The sequence below is a fragment of the Equus caballus genome, chromosome 16 (assembly GCF_041296265.1).
Source record: "Equus caballus isolate H_3958 breed thoroughbred chromosome 16, TB-T2T, whole genome shotgun sequence".
Taxonomy (NCBI): Eukaryota; Metazoa; Chordata; class Mammalia; order Perissodactyla; family Equidae; genus Equus; species Equus caballus.
Genome location: NC_091699.1, coordinates 55,315,389 through 55,334,407, shown reverse-complemented (window position 1 = coordinate 55,334,407; position 19,019 = coordinate 55,315,389). Strand labels below are relative to the sequence as shown.

The following is a 19,019-nucleotide window of genomic DNA, read 5'->3' as shown; positions in this document are numbered from 1 at the left end:
TTCCTTCTTTCACGGAGTAAGAAGATTGAATTGGAAACTAGGGCATTACAGTTTTCTTCTAAATTTGTAACTCAGAAATGTTTCTTGCTCCTTATCTCACTGGAATCTCCCCTATTTAATGGTTGATTTGCTTTTGCAGTTGTAATGCAGGAGGGGGCCCTATTCTGATTTCTAGAGCTAACATTTAATCTTTAGCAAAAATGCAGAAAAGTCCACCACAGTCTTTTAAACATGCTGGAAATGATTTTGGGGGTCACCAGCTTCCAGTCAGTTTCCCCTCAGTTCCTCATCATGAGATGAGCGGGTAGAATACTTATCACGCAGGGTTTTTGACATAAATTGTAAGATTTAGTAAGATTCTCGACATGATTGGGGGGCTACAGTTCCACTTGCTTGAAGTATTTTTATCCTCCTCCTACTTGGTTTTTATTCTTAATTTGAAACAAGTTTTTAATGTATCTAATGTATTCATGTTACTCTTTGCCCACTTGAAACCGTTTTAGGAAGCCAGCAAATAATAAATTATAATAAAAAAGTTAAAGAGTAATCTTATCAAAGACTTCATGAGGAGTGCTTTGCAGGGGCTTCAGAACATTGATCCCAGCCACAAATAGCCTTCCTAATGGTGTTCCTTTAAATGCTGAGTTTTCATAATTGATTTACATTCATTTGAGGTGCAAGTATCAGAGGGAGGGTCACTTCAGAAGCAGCCCCGCTTTCTCAAGGATCTCTCCTTTCAGTGTCACCAGACCAGGGTTCGGAGGCAGTTGCTGGCTCAGGGGCCAGGCATGGGCCTCTGCCCTTATTAGCGCCCTGTTCTTCTCTCACAGCCGAGGGCTGCTGTAGGGGCTTTCTAGGGATGCACTGAGAGAGGGTCCAGGGTGCAGGCATCGCCCCTGTCCACACGGTGCACTGGTGACTCCAGGACTCATAGCCCCATGAGGAACTTTGGGGTCAGAAACTTGTCTGTATTCTGTGACCCCTGCTCTCGTGTGAACAGTGACGAACTTGAGTACACCAAGGCGAAACTATCATGAACTGCAACTTTATAAATGTAATTAGACCCAGAATGAATCAGATTTCAAAAATCTTCTCTTAGGGCTCTCCAGAGAAAAAGAACCAACAATGGGGGGAGCGGTTTATTATAAGGAATTGGTTCACATGATTATGGAGACTGATGAGTCCAAAGATCTCTAGTGGGCAAGCTGGAGACCTGGGGGAGCCGATGGTGCAGTTCCAGTCCAAAGACCAGCAGGCTTCTGACCTAGGAAGAGCCATGGCTTCAGTTCAAGTCTGAAGGCAAGAAAAAACTGATGTCAGCTTGAAGGCAGGCCGGAGGAACACTTTCGTACTTGCCCGAGGGCATTCTGCCCTTCCAACTGATTGGGTGAGGCCCACCCAGTCTGCTTTACTCAGTCTACGGATTTTAAATGTTAATCTCATTCAAAAACACCCTCACAGAAACACCTAGAATAAAGTTTGGCCGAATATCTGGGTAGCCCATGGCCCAGTCAAGTTGACATATAAATTAGTCCTCACAAATCCGAACAGAAGCTGACACTTACTGAGTCGGTGCTCTGTGTGTGGCAGGATTCCACGCACTGCTGTGGGGCCTCCTTTTGTCCTCAGCAAGCCCTGCCCGGCGGGTGCCGTCATCGCCATCACCTGGAAGGACGCTGGGTGAGGTGGCTTGTCCTCTCCTGTCACACAGGGGTCCTCAGGGTTTAGACCCAGCGATGTTGTTTAAGTATAACTTCCTTGATACTGCATTTTTCTTTCTTAATAATTTGTTTACCTCGGGTTTTAAATTGTAAAAATAACACACGTAAGTGGGAAAACTTGAAATTATACCAAAGCATAGTCGATGCAGAGTAACTCTCACTCCGCCATCTATGATGCAGTTTAACAGTTAAAAAAAAAAAAATCATTCCAGGAAGTTTTAATGCACGTAATTCTTTTTCTAAAAAACACACATGGGACCATACTATATACCCTGAGCTGCATTTAAAAAAATTAACAATATTAGTCAAGGTTGTTTTATTATAGTACATATAAAATTGCCTTCTTTTTTTTTTTTTTAGAAGATTGGCACCTGAGCTAACATCTGTTGCCAATCTTTCTTTTTTTTCTTCTTCTTCTTCTCCCCAAAGCCCCCCACTATGTAGTTGTATATTCTAGTTGTGAGTGCCTCTGGTTGTGCTATGTGGGACGCCACCTCAGCATGGCCTGATGAGCAGTGCCACACGCCCAGGATCCCAACCGGTGAAACCCTGGGCCGCAGAGCGCGCATACTTAACCACTCGGCCACGGGGCCAGCCCTTGCCTTATTCTTTAAAATAGCCTCATAGTCTCCCATTCTGTGGCTGTATCATCATCATCATTCCTTTATTTAAACCAGAAGTTCTCAGTCCTAGAAGATGTAATGTTCCTTTTCATAACAAACATTTTGTAATTCCTCCTGTATTAATCTGAAATTAATAGATAACTAGTCCTCACAAACATGTAATTTTAAAAGAATCAGCGTAATGTGTTACTGTAACATAAAGGAGAAACTAACATCAAATGACTTAAGCTGGATTTCAGTTGTAACTGCGTGCACACGGCCTCATTAGGCTACATAATGAGCAGTCAGGCCCCGGCCTGCACGTAGAATTGCTGTGAAGGTGGCAGCTAGCGTGGCAGCTCGTGTGCTGACGACTCGTACTATCCACGGCACAGCCGCTGTCTTCTGCAGCCCCTGCCTTAGGGATGCCTGAAGTTGTTTCCAGTTTTTTGCGTTTTAAACAGTGCTCCAAGGAACCTTCTTGCACGTATGGGTTTTAGATCTCGTATCCTGCCTGCCTATAAGCTCACAGGGGCTTCTTGTGCCCTTGGAAACTGATGGACATTACGACACCACCCCCCCAGACAGCCTGCACCCAGAAAGTGCCCAGCACCAGTGTGAGAGAGTAGCAGTTTCTGGCAGTTATTTTTTTGCCAACTCTGGACATTATCAACTTCTTTCATCTTGGTTTATCAGATAGTCGTGAAAAAGGGTATTTCATCTTGCTTTGTGTCTTTTAAATTATCAATAAGCCTGCGTCTCTTTTCTGTTGTATTTCATTTTCTGCGAACAGCCTGTTTTTTTGTCATTGCTCATTTTTCTAGTGGGTGTTTGGCCTTTAAGAGGTATCGTTGAGTTTCTACTGTGTGTACAGAGGATAGGGCAGGGTGCCAGGTTGAGATTCTTTTATATTTCAGGAGAGGAAAAACGTCTTAAAAATAGTTACACAAATTACTATTTAACTGCAACTATGTTTGATATTCGTAGGAGCAGTATAGGGTGCTAAGAGATTGTGTAAAGGGGATTTCTGATGTGGCATTTCCAAGAAGGCTTCTATGGGAAAGCAGTATTTAAGCAGAAATCTGAAGGATATGTAGGAGTTAGCAGGGTGGGGGGGGAAGAACATTCCAAGCAGTGAAAACAGCATGAGCAAAGGCCCTGTGGTGGGAAGATATTGATAATAATAATAGTTTCTAGCATTAATAGAGTACTTACTCTGTGCTAGACATTGTCCTAAATGCCTTTTATGTCTAATAACTTCATTTAATTCTCATATATTAGTTATCTATTGCTGTGTCACAAACTTCCCAAACCTTGGCAGCTGAAAACAACAAACATTTCTAATCTCACATATTTCTGTGGTCAGGACTTGAGGAGTAGTTTAGCTGGGTGGTTCTGCCTCAGCGTCTCTCATGATGCTGCAGTCAAGATGAAAGCTTGCCACTGTGGAAAACAGTCTGGAGTTCCTCAAAAGGTTAAACATAGTTACTGTATGACTTAGCAGTTCTACTCCTAGTTATGTACCCAAGAGAATGAAAACAAGTCCACACAAAACCTTATCTGCAAGTCTGGGCAGCATTACTCATAATAGCCAAAAAGTAGAACCAACCCAAATATCCATCAGCTGATGACTGGGTAAACAAAATGTACTATATTCATGCCATGAAATATTGTTCAGCAATAAAAAGAAATGAGTTACAGATACATGTCACAACAAGGATGAACCTTGAAAACAGTATGCTAAGTGAGAGAAGCCAGACACAAAAGATCACATGTGAAATGTCCAGAATAGGCCAAATCCATAGAAACAGGAAGTAGATTAGTGGTTGCCAGGGGCGCCTGGGGCAGGGAGATTGGGGAGTGACTGCTAATGGGTGCAGGGTTTCTTTTCTTTTTTTTTTTGAGGAAGATTAGCCCTGAGCTAACTACTGCCAGTCCTCCTCTTTTTGCTGAGGAAGACTGGCCCTGAGCTAATATCCGTGCCCATCTTCCTCTGCCTTCTATGTGGGACGCCTACCACAGCATGGCGTGCCAAGTGGTGCCATGTCCACACCCGGGATCCGAACCGGTGAACCCCGGGCCACCGAGAAGTGGAACGTGCAAGCTCAACCGCTGCACCACTGGGCCACCACCGGGCCGGCCCAGGGTTTCTTTTTTTCGGATGATGCAAATATTCTAAAATTAGGTAATGATGATGCTTACGTGACTCTGTGAATATACTGAAACCTATTGAATTGTACACTTTAAAAGGTGAATTTGATGGTGTGTAAATTATATCTCAGTAAAGCTGTTACTTACGGAAAGATGAAAGCTTGCCTGTGGCTGGGGGACCCGCTTCCAAGATGGTTCACTCCCATGCCCGGCAGTGGTGCTGGCTCTGTGGGGAGACCTCAGTTCCTCGCCACATGCGCCCTCCATAGGGCTACTTGAGAGTCTCGAAGACATGGCAGCTGGCTTCCTGCAGAGGGAGCAATCCAAGAGCAAGACCAGACTGGGAACTTCAGTGTCTTTTATCACCTAGCCTCAGAAGTCACATAGTCACTTCCCTCATATTCTGTTGGATTCATGGACTAGCCATGGCTCAGCATAGGTGGGTACCACACAAGGCAAGTGAGGATCATTGGGGACCATCTTGGAGGCTGGAAGTCACACCACACAACATCCTTGTGAACTACGTCTTATCGTTATCTCCGTTTTACAGATGAGGAAACTGAGGCACAGAGAGCTTAAGTAACTTGAGCAATGTCACACAACTTAGGTTATCTGACACACATCTTGTGAAATGAAGGGGCTTCATGATGCTCATTCGGGCTACACTGGGGTTTACCTAGAAGTGAGAAGATTAGTCAAGGTGTTACCCAGATATTGACGGAGAGCTTGCAGGAGAGTGACTAGATGAGAAGCGTGACTAGGCTGTGAGCGCGCTCTCTGCATGCAGTCAGTGTGCAGTAGGTCTTCTGAATTCTTACGTGGAGGTCAGTGAGAAGGGAGGCGAGCATTTGAATGAAGTGAAGTGGGAGGCCTGAAGGCTGTGAGTTCTGCAAGTCTTTGGGAGGGAACCTGACCGCTGGGGGGGAGAAAGAATGAGGGAGTGAGAACACACGAAGAAATGGCCAGCTCGCCCTCTGGATGACTGGCAGCTGCACAGAAGGCAGTTTTCCCATAATTCACCGCTCTGCTGAGAGGCTGTTTCAGACGTTGTCCAGCCCACCTCACTTCCTCCCCTGCCACCCTGCACTGTGTTGGAGTAGGAGACGGAGTGCCAAGCATGGAGGGCCCTGTGAGGGTGGGGGTCCACGGCATCACAGGGCTCTTGGTCAGCGCTGTCATTTCCCCTAGTACCTCTGGATGCCCAGCTGCAGCGCAGAGGAAGGTGGACAGTTGGTTTTGCCCAGAATTGGGTTTTGCCCTGTGGGTGTCAGGAAAGTACTGTAGAGTGAAGGAGGCTAGCTGAAGCAAAGGGCTGTGGGGTTTAAGCTGGATGGGAAGGCGGCGATAGAGGCAAAGTGGAGGGATCAAGGGGTGTGGGTCCTGATGTGGTACAGTGGAAGTAAGTGACGGAGAACTGTGAGGACTGGGGGTCATGGTCAGGAAGGGGGGCCTCTGAATTTCAGATTTCAGAGGTGGCCAGGTGTGGTGGGCAGAGGTGGAGTGTGAGGTCTGGGAATTGAAGTTGGGGAGTTGGATGGTGTCCAGCTTGGAGGGGGTGACGACAGCCTGGATGGCCAGCTGGGCTTGGTGGGGGGAGGGGTTGGGAAGTGGACAGGTGAGCATAAGCAAGGGTGGCATGAGTCTCAAGTGAGCAAGGATCTTTAAAGGCAGATAGAGAAATTGAACTGGATGTGGCTGGAGGAGCCAGAGAAGGCAGACACTGACCCCAGACCCCGAGTGAGCCAGCTCAGAGCAAAACTTGACTCATCATCTTCCGGGAGGTTTTCACCTCTAGATGTGTTTTGATCTATTTGATGGAATATGTACCTGGGCCAAACTGTACTACCTTCTTAGTGGGAGAGAAGGAAAGTCTTGCTTCTTAGTGGACAGAAGGATGGTATGAGGCTAAGCTTGTGGGCATGGGGACCCTGACATTCCTTCTCATCTCTTGGTATAAGTTCTGTTCTCAGTTCCAACCCAACATGTTAGGTTTCAGCTTATCTGATAAATAGAAGTATACTTTTTTTCTGTATCGAAAAAACCTCATGGACAATTCAGGTTGTCGTAACTGCAGATTTGGACTCCATTGCTCGGTGTTGTTTCAGCTCTATTTCTGTTTATGTGGGGGTTTGTGGTGAGTAGAAATGGGAAGGGGCAAATCTGAAATCTCGCGCCCACTCTGCTTCCTCTGCTGGGCCCAGGAGGCAGGGAATGGGCCAGCCCAGGTGCGGATGCAGCACCACCTAGTGGGCCAGGGAAGACTAGCAACAGGAGCGGCCCCCTTAACCTTGAGATCAGATGCCTGCAGCGCCCTGGGTTTATGCCTTTTGAAAGGGGATGAGGGAAAGAGAAGTTCATTGTCCAGAGTCTGACAGGTGAGGCCGGCTGCTTTAGTTGTGTAGAATAAAGGAAATCTCCCCCCGCCCAGTCCCTTCTCTGGCCTTGATCACCCATCTTTATTTTATGCCATCCCCCTCTGCTCTTCGCTGGACCTAATTCCAGAAATTGTTTTAGAGAGCGTGTTATGAGAGCTGGGGGTGGCTATGTCTTTCTTGCTTAGACTGCTTGTTAGGAGATCCTGATGGTAGTGTCATTTCAGTCCCAGGTGGTGAACTTTATTCTTCGAGCCATCGGTAGTGGTACTGTACGTGGTTTTAAATTGGGTGTGTATCAGTCAGGTTTTGCTGTAGAAATGCTGGGTGACAACAACTCCCGAATCCTTAGTGGCCACGGCAGCATTTATTCCTGGCTCACGGTTGTAGGTCACCTGAGGCTCGCCTGGGCTTCGGTTCAGGCCTGCTCCACTTTCCTCTCATTTAAGGATTTGGGTGAAAGGGGCAGTGGCTGTCTAGGGCCGTCCTCTCCTAGCAGAGGACAGGAGGTCGAGAGGACGAACTCAGCCACACAGGCACATTCAGAGTCTCTGGTTGGATGTGCAGTAAATTATGTCCACTCACATTCCATTGGCCAAAGCGAGTTCGTGGCCCAGCTCAAAGTCACGGAGTTGTGAAATGATACTTCGTTCACAGTGAACCATAGCAAGGCTGGGGAGTGAAGGAAGGATCATGAGCATAATGAAGAGCCTGGGTTTTAGAAGAGCCTCAGGTGACAGGAGCGGCCTTGAATGGCCCAGGCGCGTAGCTGGTTTTCAGGAAGACCTCATGGCGTCCTGACCTCTAAGCCCTTTGCTTGTTCTCTTAGCCCTGCTGGGCTAGAGAGCTGGTGTCGGGGGTGGGTGGGGAAGGGCTTGGCTTTCATGGCCCTAGAGCAAGGGTTGGCAGACTTGTCCTAAAGGGCCATAGAGTGACTATTTTAGGTTTGGAGGTCACGTGGTCTCTGTCACAACTACTCATGTCTGCTGTTGTAGCTGAAAGCAGCCGTAGACAGTACCTAAAGGAACGGGCATAGCTGTTTCCAATAAGATTTTCATTTGTAGAAACAAGCAGGGGGCTGGATTTCGTTGTGGGCTGTGGTTGGCAGACTCCTGGCCTAGACCTTCCAGGCCTGATCTGTATCTGGACATCAACTTAACAATAAGAGAGAAAGATCTCTGTTTGGTTGGGAAGCCAAAAAAATTTCAAAGGGCTATTCGTGAGCCCAGCAGTGCCCCACCCACTCAGCACTGTTGAGTTATAAACAGTGAAACAGTGATTCCATGTCACTGAATTCTCCAGGCAGCCAAAGCTTATTGTTTCTAGGCATGAAATCTCATTTTGCTTAAGCTATTTTTAGTAGAAATGTCTGTAAATGGTATTAGAAGTTCCTTGGGCTTTCCAAACAGTGGATGGGGACGACATTTTAACCTTTCTGGGGGATTCAGATTTTTTCACGACCAATGTTTCTGTTTTCCAGAGATTTGGCCGTGTGCCTAGGGGTAGGCGGTGTGCTCAGCAACACAACCTTCACAGTCCTTGTGGTTGCATTTGTTGTGTGTATGACCACTTCGTTGAGATATAATTCACATACCATATAATTCACCCATATCAAGTGTATAATTTGGTGGTTTTTAGTATGTTCACACGGTCGTGCAATCATCACCACAGTCAATTTTAGAACATTTTCATCACCCTGAAAAGAAATTCCATACCCTTTAGCTGTCACCCTCCCATCTCCTCTTGTCTCCCCCAGTGTGGCTGCATTTTTAATAAGCTTTCAAAAAGTCACTTCTTGGTTGGGGCTGGCCCGGTGGCTGAGTGGTTGAGTTCATGTGCTCTGCTTCAGCAGCCCGGGGTTTGCTAGTTTGGATCCTGGGCGCAGACCTACACACTGCTCATCAGGCCATGCTGTGGCAGCATCCCACATAGAACTAGAATGACTTACTACTAGGATATACAACTATGTACTGGGGCTTCGGGGAGGGGAAAAAAAAAAGGAAGATTGGCAACAGATGTTAGCTCAGGGCCAATCTTCTTTACCAAAGGAAAAAAAAAAGTCAATTCTTGGTTTCTGCTCTCTTTGTTTTTCTTAGTTCTTGCAGGCTCACCCTAGCCTAGGAGAGCAGAGTGAGGGATCTTCTTGAGCAGTCATCATGCCATTCAGTGTACCTGAATAGACACTTTAATTGTCCCTGACACTTGCGTATTATAACTACATCACCTGATAAGTATAAAATTTTCCCTTTATTACAGCTTTATATTTCTTCATTTGTATTCTGCTTTGTAGAAAGTTGTCCTTTGTAACTTTGTATATTTTGAATTAACGTTGGTGTTAGTTTGAAACCTGGTTCGAGTAACAGGGAATCGTTTCACTCAGGTTTTATTATTTTATCTATTTTGTTTAATTATTTATTACCAGGCTGCAGTAATACTTTTTTGGATGAGTTTGAATTCTTTTAATATCCAGATGATCTCATTTGATGTTTTGAAAAAGTCACCATTGTTCGTTTATAAACAGAATTTCCTGTTGGGGAAATAATTTAGATTGACAATAAAACAGTTGATTGCATTGAATGGTGGGGGCACAGTAGGTATTATGTTTTCACAAAATTTTGTTCTATTAATAAAATTAAGTTTTCCTGATTTGGACCTTAGCTCTTTATCTCAGAGTTTGCCCCTTGATGCTAACTGACTTCTAGAGAGCTAACTTTGGGAAGAAGAGGACAGTAGAAGGATGTGGGCCCTGAACTCTGGCAGCTGCTCAGGCTGCCTTGAAAGCCTTATGGAGTCTAACTGTAAATATTAGGTGAATAGAAAGCAAGTGCAAGTGTAAAAAATTAGTAATTTGAAAACAGGAAAGTAAATCTGAACCCCCAGATTAGAGCAACAACACCCAACAGGTAGAGGGAGATTGGTGAAATGAAATGCAATCAGGTATCCTATTTTTGCTGTGGATAATTGGAGAAATATAGATTTACCTCCTAGTAATTTAATGGTAAGTACCTGTATCAGTGAGGGCTAGATTTGGCTGCACAGAACAGTGGCTTCCCCTGATAGGATTTATTTTTCTCTCACATAAAAGAAGTTCAGAGGAAACTGTGGTGCTGGGGCAGCCCTGCTGTCCTTGGGGGCCCAGGCTCTTCCTGTCCTTCAGTTCCACCATACTAGTTGTAGTTTGCATCCTTAGACCTCATGGTCTGATAAGGCTGCTCGAGTTCCAGCTATTATGTGCAAGTTCCAGGCAGCCTTTAGGAAAGCTTCATATACCACTGCTGATAGCGCATTGGCCAAAACTTAGCCCCATGGTCACAGTTTGCTGCCAAGGAGGCTGAGAAATGTAGCATTCCCATAGGGCTCAGGGCTTGGATACTAAGGGAAGTGGAGAAGTATGGATAGTAGGAAGCCACTAGCAGTGTCTACTCTGCCTCCTTGATCAGAAATAACAATATGATGTGAACCTTCAAAATCAGTGTTCACTCGTCTTTCACATCATGCCCCACACAAGAAAATGACGGTGTTTGCACAGCATGAGGGGTAAATGGAGATGGTAGCTTATAGCCAAGGCCACCCTGGACGCTGCCTGGTACCCTCCATTCCCAGCACTGTTTCAGGAAGCTCTGTCCTGAGCCACTAGAGGAGAAAAGAATCTGGTGGTACATATTCTACAAAACAAAAGGCAGGCAAGTAATGAAACCTTATAAAGTGGACCTACCAGGAGGCAAGACCAAAGTAAAATCAGTCACATCTCATCTCACTGTGATGCTCCTGTCTGAAGATGCGGTCTCAGAATGGGTCAGAAAGAGAAGCGTTAGCTATGTGCTCTCTTTATGGAAATCTCAAAGCATAATACTCCAGAAAGTGGATTCTGGGAATAGGAGGAAAATTCAGAGAAAAGAGAGTTATGAAGATGAGTAATTTATCGGTGAGACCACGGTCTTTAGGGCCAGAGGCAACGTGGTGGTGGCTAGGGCTGTGGCCACTGGATCCAGACTCTGTTAGAAAACCAGGTCCACTACTTACTAATAATGTGATATGGGTCCAGTTATCCAACCTCTCTGTGCCTTAGTTTCTCCTTCTGTAAAACGAGTGGGGAGCATTTTCACTCTCAGGACTGTTGGGAGGATTAAACATTTTGGTGGATGTAAATGCCTGGTGATGGTGGCGCTCCATAAATGTGTGCATTATTAGTGCTGTTGTCTGTTGTCTTTATAAAAAGTACAGCTGGATCCCTACATAACTCCTTCAAACCCAATAAAATCTAGGTGGTTCGAAGATACGATGTTCAGAATGAAGCCATAAACGGGCTAGAGGTAAATACTGCTGGATATTTTAATAATCTTGAGACAAGGAAGGTCATCCTAAGCCTGACACAAAGGCTAGAACTGTAAAGAAAATGATCAATAGGACGTACAAAAATTAAACTTTCTACAGGCATTCTTGCACCAGCACGATGTATTTCTTCTCGAAAAACTTGTGTCTTCTGCAAAATTGAACACAAAAATAACAGGAGTTACGCAACTCTGTAACCAGAACAATAACAAAAACCGTACATTGGGAGATAACATGAATAGCCCATGGAGGCAGCTCCACTCCTCTCCCTGTGGCTGGAGCCACACAACGTTGCAGGGGAAGGGCTGTGAGGCATGCAGGGGGAGGGGCCTCTGAGCTCCTGTGGCTCCTGTTGAGGTGGGCGCAGGAGGAAGTGCCGCCCTCTGCAGGCCAAGAGCCATGCAAGGTCGGGGTGCACCTACCTGGAGATGGAGGCTTGGATGCAGAATTTATCTTAAATTTCTTTCAAAGAGCTGAAAAGGCTCCTGCCTGTGCAACACAAGAACCGAAGAGTTTTTCCTTTTGTGGAAGGTTGTCATTATTCTCATTATTTGGCTCCCCTTGCCTGAGAAAAATTGTGTGTGAATCAAATCAACATCCACATCGCACCGGCATCGTAGTGAGAAATTCTCATATGCTTTTTGTGGGATATAAATTGGTCCGTCTCTCGAGAAGTCAGTCTGGTCAAGTGAATACAAAGTTTTCCCTGCAATTTCACGTCTAGGAACCTATCTTAAGGAAATAATTGGACAACTGTGAAGAGATCTGGTAAAGAGGGATGTTTATTTCAGTGTTCCTTAATTGCAAAAGTGTTAAGTGTTTATGAATAGGGAATTAGATAACTGAATTGTGTTACATACTGAAAATGGAATACTATCCAGCCCTGAAAAAGGAAATGGATCAGAATTTGTCACAGAGAGATATCTGTGATGTACTAATAATATCGTCAGTGAATTTTCCAAGGCACGAGGAGGGGAGAGAAATAAAAGCGAAGGAAGTAGAGAAGAGATTTCAAAGTGGTTTTGGAATTAATGACTGTATCCAGTGCTTTGGACCTTTTTTTTTCCTCTTCCTCCTTCTAACTCTGTGGCAAGCTTACCTGTGAAATTCTCTAAGGAGGTCTGATACCATGTCTGTGAAAGAATAGAAATGCGAGCTGGAAGGTTGATTTGCACCAGCCTCTGGACTTTTTGTTTGTTTCAAAATATTTTTGATTTTTAAATTTCAAAATAACTTTAGTCTTAGAGATACGTTGCAAATCTAGTACAGCTCCAATTTCCCAAATGTTAACGTTTTACCACGTTTGCTTTATCATTTCCCTTTCTCTCACCGCACCTCCACCTTTTGAGAGTAAGTTGCAGATATCATGATCTGCTGTCTTTAAAAATTCAGTGGATGTGTCCTGAAAACAGACATGCCCTTATATAACCGTAGTGTAATTTTCAGAATCAGGAAATTAACACTGACAGAGTCCTGTTATCTAAAACAGGGTCCGTATTCAGATTTGGTTGTCTCACTGATGTCCTTTGAAGCAGAGTTTCTCAACCCTGGCATGGTCGACATTTTAAAGCTGGTCATTCTTTGTTGTGGGGGCCATTCTGTGCATTGTAGGATGTTTAGCAGCATCCCTGCCCACTGTCCACTGGATGCCAGTAGCATCCCCTCCCAGTTGTGACAACCAAAAATGTCTTCAGACATTGTCAGATGCCACTTATAGGGCAATATCAGTGAGAATTATTGTTTCATAGCAAAAGAAAAACAAAACAGAACTTTCTGGTTCAAGATCCAGTCCAGGATCACGTGTTGTGTTTTGTTGTCCTGGCTCATCCCTTGCCTTTTACAGGTTGGGTGTGAGCTGTGCCCTTTGGCAGACAGGCCTTTGAGGCCCAGGGAAGTTTTCAGAAAAGAGAGGAAAGCAAGTCTTGCCTTGTGCATTTGTGCGACCAGGTGAAAGCACCAGGTCTCCTGCAGGTGTTCAGTGGAGGTCCTTGCCTCTCTGCCCAGAGTGTTTGGGAAGGTCTGTTCCCCCAGCGCAAGAGGTGCCTGTTAGGAACCGGATTCAGGGGCCTGCCCCTGGGCCGAGTGGTTAATTTCGCGTGCTGCTGCTTCCGTGACCAGGGGTTTCACGGGTTCGGATCCTGGGTGCGGACATGGCACTGCTCGTCAGACCATACTGAGGCAGCGTCCCACATAGCACAACCAGAAGGACCTGCAACTAAAATATACAGCTATGTACTAGGGGGCTTTGGAGAGAAGAGGGAAAAAAAAACAATTGGCAACAGATATTAGCTCAGGTGCCAATCTTAAAAAAAAAAAAAAGAAGAACCGGATTCATTCCTCCTTTCATACTGCAGCATTTAGTGAGTATCTGCTCTGTACCCTGAGCAGACCCTGTCCTGGCTATCACGGGCCTCTCATCCAGTGGAAGAGACAGCTGGTAATCAGTCACCGAATCGATGACTGCAAATTGTGATTAGTGGAAAGTGCCAGGTGTTCAGAGAGAGGATGACTTTGAGGCCTCCCTTGGCCTGAGATTTCTAGGAGGGTGGCCCTGAAGAAGTGACTCTGTATGGGGTCTAAAGGCAAGTTAGGAAGTGAAGGAAGGGAAGAGTGTTCCAGGCAGAAGGCCCAGCATGAGCAAAGGCTCAGAGGCAGGAGGGAGCAAAGTGCATTTCAGGATGGAAAGAAGAGCAGCATGAGTGGGGGACACAGAGCCTGGGGGTGCAGGATGTGAGCACGTGTGTGTGTGTGTCTTGTCTGTGCAAGGTGGTTTAAGGGAAAGAAGAGAGTTGGCTGATGAGCATGGAGAGGTCACCAGTGCCTGGGGGGCGGGGCTTTTGGCCTGTGTGTCTTGGTGTGCTGGGCACATAGTGGACGGCAGCAAGGGACGGGCTTGAACCTCCTTTGGAAATAGCAACAGCAGGAGGGCAGTCTCAAGGGAATCAGAGAAGGTGCTGAAATTGGAAGTGAAGTTTTTTGCTTTGCTCTCTGCTTCATGACAGAGAGTGAGCACTGGGAACGTAGGTAATGGATGGCTGGGAATAAATCCAGAAATGAAGAGATACTGCTTAAAAGTTTGTAAATGTCCCCACCCTCCCCTGCAGCATTACTACTCAGAGGGAGAGAAACAGCTTTGCTATGAAAGGTGCTCTGTCCAGGGCTGAGTGGGGAGAAGTCTGCTGCACAGTTTACTGACAAAAACAGGCTCAGCAGGGTGAAGTGGTCCTTCTCTTTGTAAGGACTTGCCTTTAGGGGCTGTGGGGTCTTGGATGGCACTGTCAGCACTGCCCTGGTTTAGAGCCCTTCAGGTTACTTTATGTGGCAAACCCCACACAAAAAAGTAAACAAAACAAACTACACCATCTAGCAGCATTTACTTTGTTTTTTTAAGCCCAGAAAAGAGTTTTCACACTTTTTGAGCCTTTTTCGGGAGACTTGGCCCCAAGTGGTCCTGGTTTTCCAAGCACCTTCCTGTGCCACCTGTGTATCCCCAGCAGTTGCAAGGGAGCCCCTCTCCTTAGAGTGTGCCGAGACCCGAGGAAAGTTTGGGAAGAGGAATTCTTCCAGTGGCAGTCTAACCCCTCCTCCCAGGCCTGCCTTTGAAGGAAACAATTTTTTTTTTTTGAGGAAGATTAGCCCTGGCTAACATCTGCTGCCAATCCTCCTCTTTTTGCTGAGGAAGACTGGCCCTGAGCTAACATCCGCTCCCATCTTCCTCTACTTTATATGTGGACGCCTGCCACAGTTTGACCTACTTAGTGGTGCCATGTCCACACCTGGGATCCGAACCAGCGAACCCTGGGCCGCTGAAGTGAAACGTGCTCACTTAACCGCTGCGCCACCCAGCTGGCCCCTGAAGGAAACAATTTTTGTTTGAATGAGTAAGCTGTGGTGTATTTAATTTTTATATAATCATTAAAACAATCAATAATGTAATTTGTTAAGAGTATTATATACTGTTCTAATGTCCCAACGCCACTTATCAATGCGTAATTTGAAAAACAATCTAACAACTAGAGAAATATGATAAAGTGCTTAAAAACCTACCCAAAACCTTCGCATAGAGCAATTTTTCTAGGTTGGTGTAATTGTCTAGATTCCATGAGAAAGGATCCTACTTAAAAGAGACAGAGTACATGCATAATTTTTGCATAATTGTAGTCAATCTAAAAAGTCCCCTTCCCCACTTAATTTTCTATTATAAGCTTTTTTCTCTTCACCTGTGTTGTCTTTATAATTCCATCCAATCCATCAGCAAGCACTGGTACCTCAACCTTCAAAGTATTGCCTGAATCCAACACTTCTCCCACCTCCATCACGCTAGCCCGAGCCACCATTCCTTCTTGCCTGGACTGTGGCAGTAGCCTCCTCACCAGCCACGAACTCATAGTCCCTTCACCCTGTCCTCACAGCAGCTGGATTGACCTGCTTCATTCTGAGTCAGATCATGGCACGGTTGTGGATGGGCTTCTCGCTGCAGACAGAGTAAGTTCAGGCCCCCTGCCGTGGCCTAAAGGTTCTGGGTGCTGAGGCCTCTCTTCCTTCATCTTCATTGTTCCCTGCCTCTCCTCTCCCCTCCCCCCTGGCTCCAGCCACCCCAGCTGCCCCAGGCCTTTCTTTGTATTTACTGTTTCCTCTGCTTGGAACACGGTTCCGCCATATCTTTATTCTGCCAAATGACCTTTCCCTGGAAATGAACAAATAATTGTTTTTCACAGCTTTATTATATTCCATTAAGTTGCTATGACCTACTTAAATACTGCCCTTTTGCTAAACATGGAGGTTGTGTTTGGCAATGCAATAAACATCTTCTAAAAAATGTCTTGAGGATATGACGGTTAACGTAGAAAAGCATGCAGAAAGAATTTATAGATACTGTTACCCCCCCCATTTATATTTAATAACCTTTTGTTGTTGTGATTTCAGATCTCCTAAATGCTGGGGTCAAAGCTAGGGTGATCAGTGTTCAAGCAAGGACAGTTTTTTAAAAAACAGGTTTATTGAGGTATAATTGATATACCATAAAATTCACCCATTGTACGTGTACAATTCAGTGATTTTTTAAGTAGATTTACAGATCTGGACTGCTGTCAGAGTGGCTGTACCATTTTTCGTTCCCATCAGCAATGTATAGGGTCCCAGTTTCCCCACTCCCTCTCTGACTCTCGTGCTATTGTCTGCCTTTTTTGTTAGGCCATTCTAGTGAGAGTGTGGTGGGATTTTGTTGTGGTTTTTCAGCAAGGACACTTTTGTTTTGTAGAGTTTTGTTTATTGTGTTAAAATACACAAAGCATTTACCATTTAACCATTTTAAAGTGTGTAATTCAGTGGCATTTAGTATATTCAAATGTGTGCAGGCATCACCATTATCTAGTTCCAGAACATTTTCATCACCCCAAAAGGAAACTCCATGCCCATTAGCACTCACTCCTTATTCCTCTCTCCTCTTAGCCCCGGGCAACCACCAATCTGCTTTCTCTCTCTGGATTTACCTGTTCTGGACGTTTCATGTAAACGGAGTCAAATAAAATGTAGTCTTTTGTGACTGGTGTCTTCCACTTAGCATAGTGGGTTTTTTTTGAGGAAGATTAGCCCTGAGCTAACATCTGCTGCCAATCCTCCTCTTTTTGCTGAGGAAGACTGGCCCTGAGCTCACATCTGTGCCCATCTTCCTCTACTTTATATGTGGGATGCCTACCACAGCATGGCTTGCCAAGCAGTGCATAGGTCTGCACTTGGGATCCAAACCAGCGAACCCCAGGCCCCTGAAGCGGAACATGTGAACTTAACCTCTGTACCTCCCGGCTGGCCCTAGCATAGTGTTTTCAGTGTTCATCCACGTTGTAGTGTGTATTAGTACTTCATACCTTTTCACGGCTGAATAATGTTCCACTGTGTGGATATGCCACATTTTCTTCATCCATTCATCCACTGGTGGACACTGGGTTGTTTCCACCTTTTGACTACTGAGAATAGTGTTGCTGTGAACATTTGTGTACAAGGTTTTGTTTAAGCACCTACTTTCAATCCTTTTGGGTATAAACGTAGGAGTGGAGTTGCAGGATCGTGTGGGGATTCTGTGTTTAACTTACTGAGGAACTGCCAGGCTGTCCCAGAGGGACGCTTTTGAGAGAGAGAAAGGGTAATAATTGCAATTACACTGGAACAACAGGCGTAAACTGGGACCGTCATGGGCAGACCTAGACCAATGGGCATCCTTGCTCGGCCTATCCCCTCCATCTCCTCTGCTCCCTTCCCTCCTGGCATTAGCCATATCCTGATGGTGTGTTTGATTCCTTTGAATATTCTTAAGCTTTTACTACGTATATATCTTCTTACCTTGTCCCTGAGGTGCCCAAATCCCCCAATCTGAGAGATGAAAGGAAATCCCTAATGCAGTGACCATCTTTTACTTCTTTTTTTAAAAAAAATGGTGGTAAAATATACATAATATAAATTTACCATTTTAGCCATTTATAAGTCTGCAATTCTGTGGCAGTACACTGATGTTGTCATGCAAATATCACCTCCATCCATCTCCAGAACTTTTTCATCCTCCTCAACTGAAACTCTGTACTCTTTAAACACTAACTCCTCAGTCCCGCCTCCCTCCAGCCCCTGGCAACCACCTTTCTACTTTGTGTCTCTGTGAGTTTGACTACTCTAGGAACCTCATACAGGAGGAATCATACAATGTTTGTCCTTTTCTGACTGGCTTATTTCACTTAGCATAATGTCTTCAAGGTTCATCTGTGTTGTAGATGTATCAGAATTTTCTTCCTTTTTAAAGCTGAACAATATTCCGTTATATGTCTACACCATATTTTCTTATCCGTTCGTCCATTGACGGACACTTGGGGTGCTTCCACTTTGGCCATTGTGAATGATGCTGCTATGAACCTGGGTGTACAAATAGCTGTTCAAGTTCTTGCATTTACTTCTTTTGGGTATATACCCAGAAGTGGACTTGGCTGGACCATAAGGTAACTGTGTGTTTAACTTTTTGAGGAACCTGGTTATGCATGGTTTTAACCTTATCAGACACATTATAAACATGCTTGTGTATTTTGCGCTTTAGATTTTTTGGAATCCTTTCTTAGATTTCATCCTGCGTGTGAGATTACTGGTTTAAGGGTCATGACAAATTTTTGGTTCTCCAAACATGCTGTCAAACTGTTTCCTGCATGTGTTGTTCCAATTTATACCAGCTCCATCTGTCTAAACACTAATTCAGCTGTGAGCACCTTAATTACCATCATACTGACACCAACTATTTTAAAATGTTTCCCCTGGTAATCTCATGATTATAATATATACACCTTTAAGAGAAATTACCAAGACAGTTGGAAAACCAAAGTATTTTTTCTGTTTTTCTCCTTGTAAACAAGTTCAAATGACCAGTAACACTCCCTATGTTTTGAGCTTTTGCCTGGAGGTTTAACTCTGGGCTGGGTTTATACACATTAATTTTTCCTTTTAAAATAAAATGAAGTTCTGTGCAGTTCTAGCTGTATGTTTTAGTATTGGAATCGATCTAACCTGCAGTGTAATAGCATCTGCTTTTGTAGATTTCTATACAAAGCTTATTAGAGTCACTGTTTCTGAAAAACACTGAATTTGGTTGACATTTTTGGGGTCTCCGTGACAGGATCCTTCCTTCTTTGCTTTGTCCTGCCTCTTCTTGCTCTGGCTTGTTGCACAACGAGCTGATGTTGTCCCCGTGGACTGTGCCACATTCCATTGCACAAGATTGCACTTTGCCTGTGGTCGGAGACCCTGCTTCTGGCCGGGATGCTGGGCAGCCTGGCCGTCTCGGCTGCAGTGCTCCTGTCGGGGTATGT

General features: G+C 45.0%; 1 protein-coding gene across 16 annotated transcripts in view; it reads left to right on the top strand.

The window, feature by feature from the left end:
• The window catches only part of TRAK1 (trafficking kinesin protein 1), a 178,256-nt gene that overhangs the window by 68,517 nt on the left and 90,720 nt on the right, over positions 1–19,019 (top strand). Inside the window, exon 1 of one of the 16 annotated variants that reach the window (XM_070237942.1) lies at positions 18,926–19,013. The exons of the other annotated variants lie outside the window; for them this stretch is intronic. The gene's annotated coding sequence lies outside the window, so the exon portion shown is untranslated. Of the gene's footprint in view, positions 1–18,925; positions 19,014–19,019 lie in introns of those variants that run through there. 16 annotated transcript variants of the gene reach the window in all.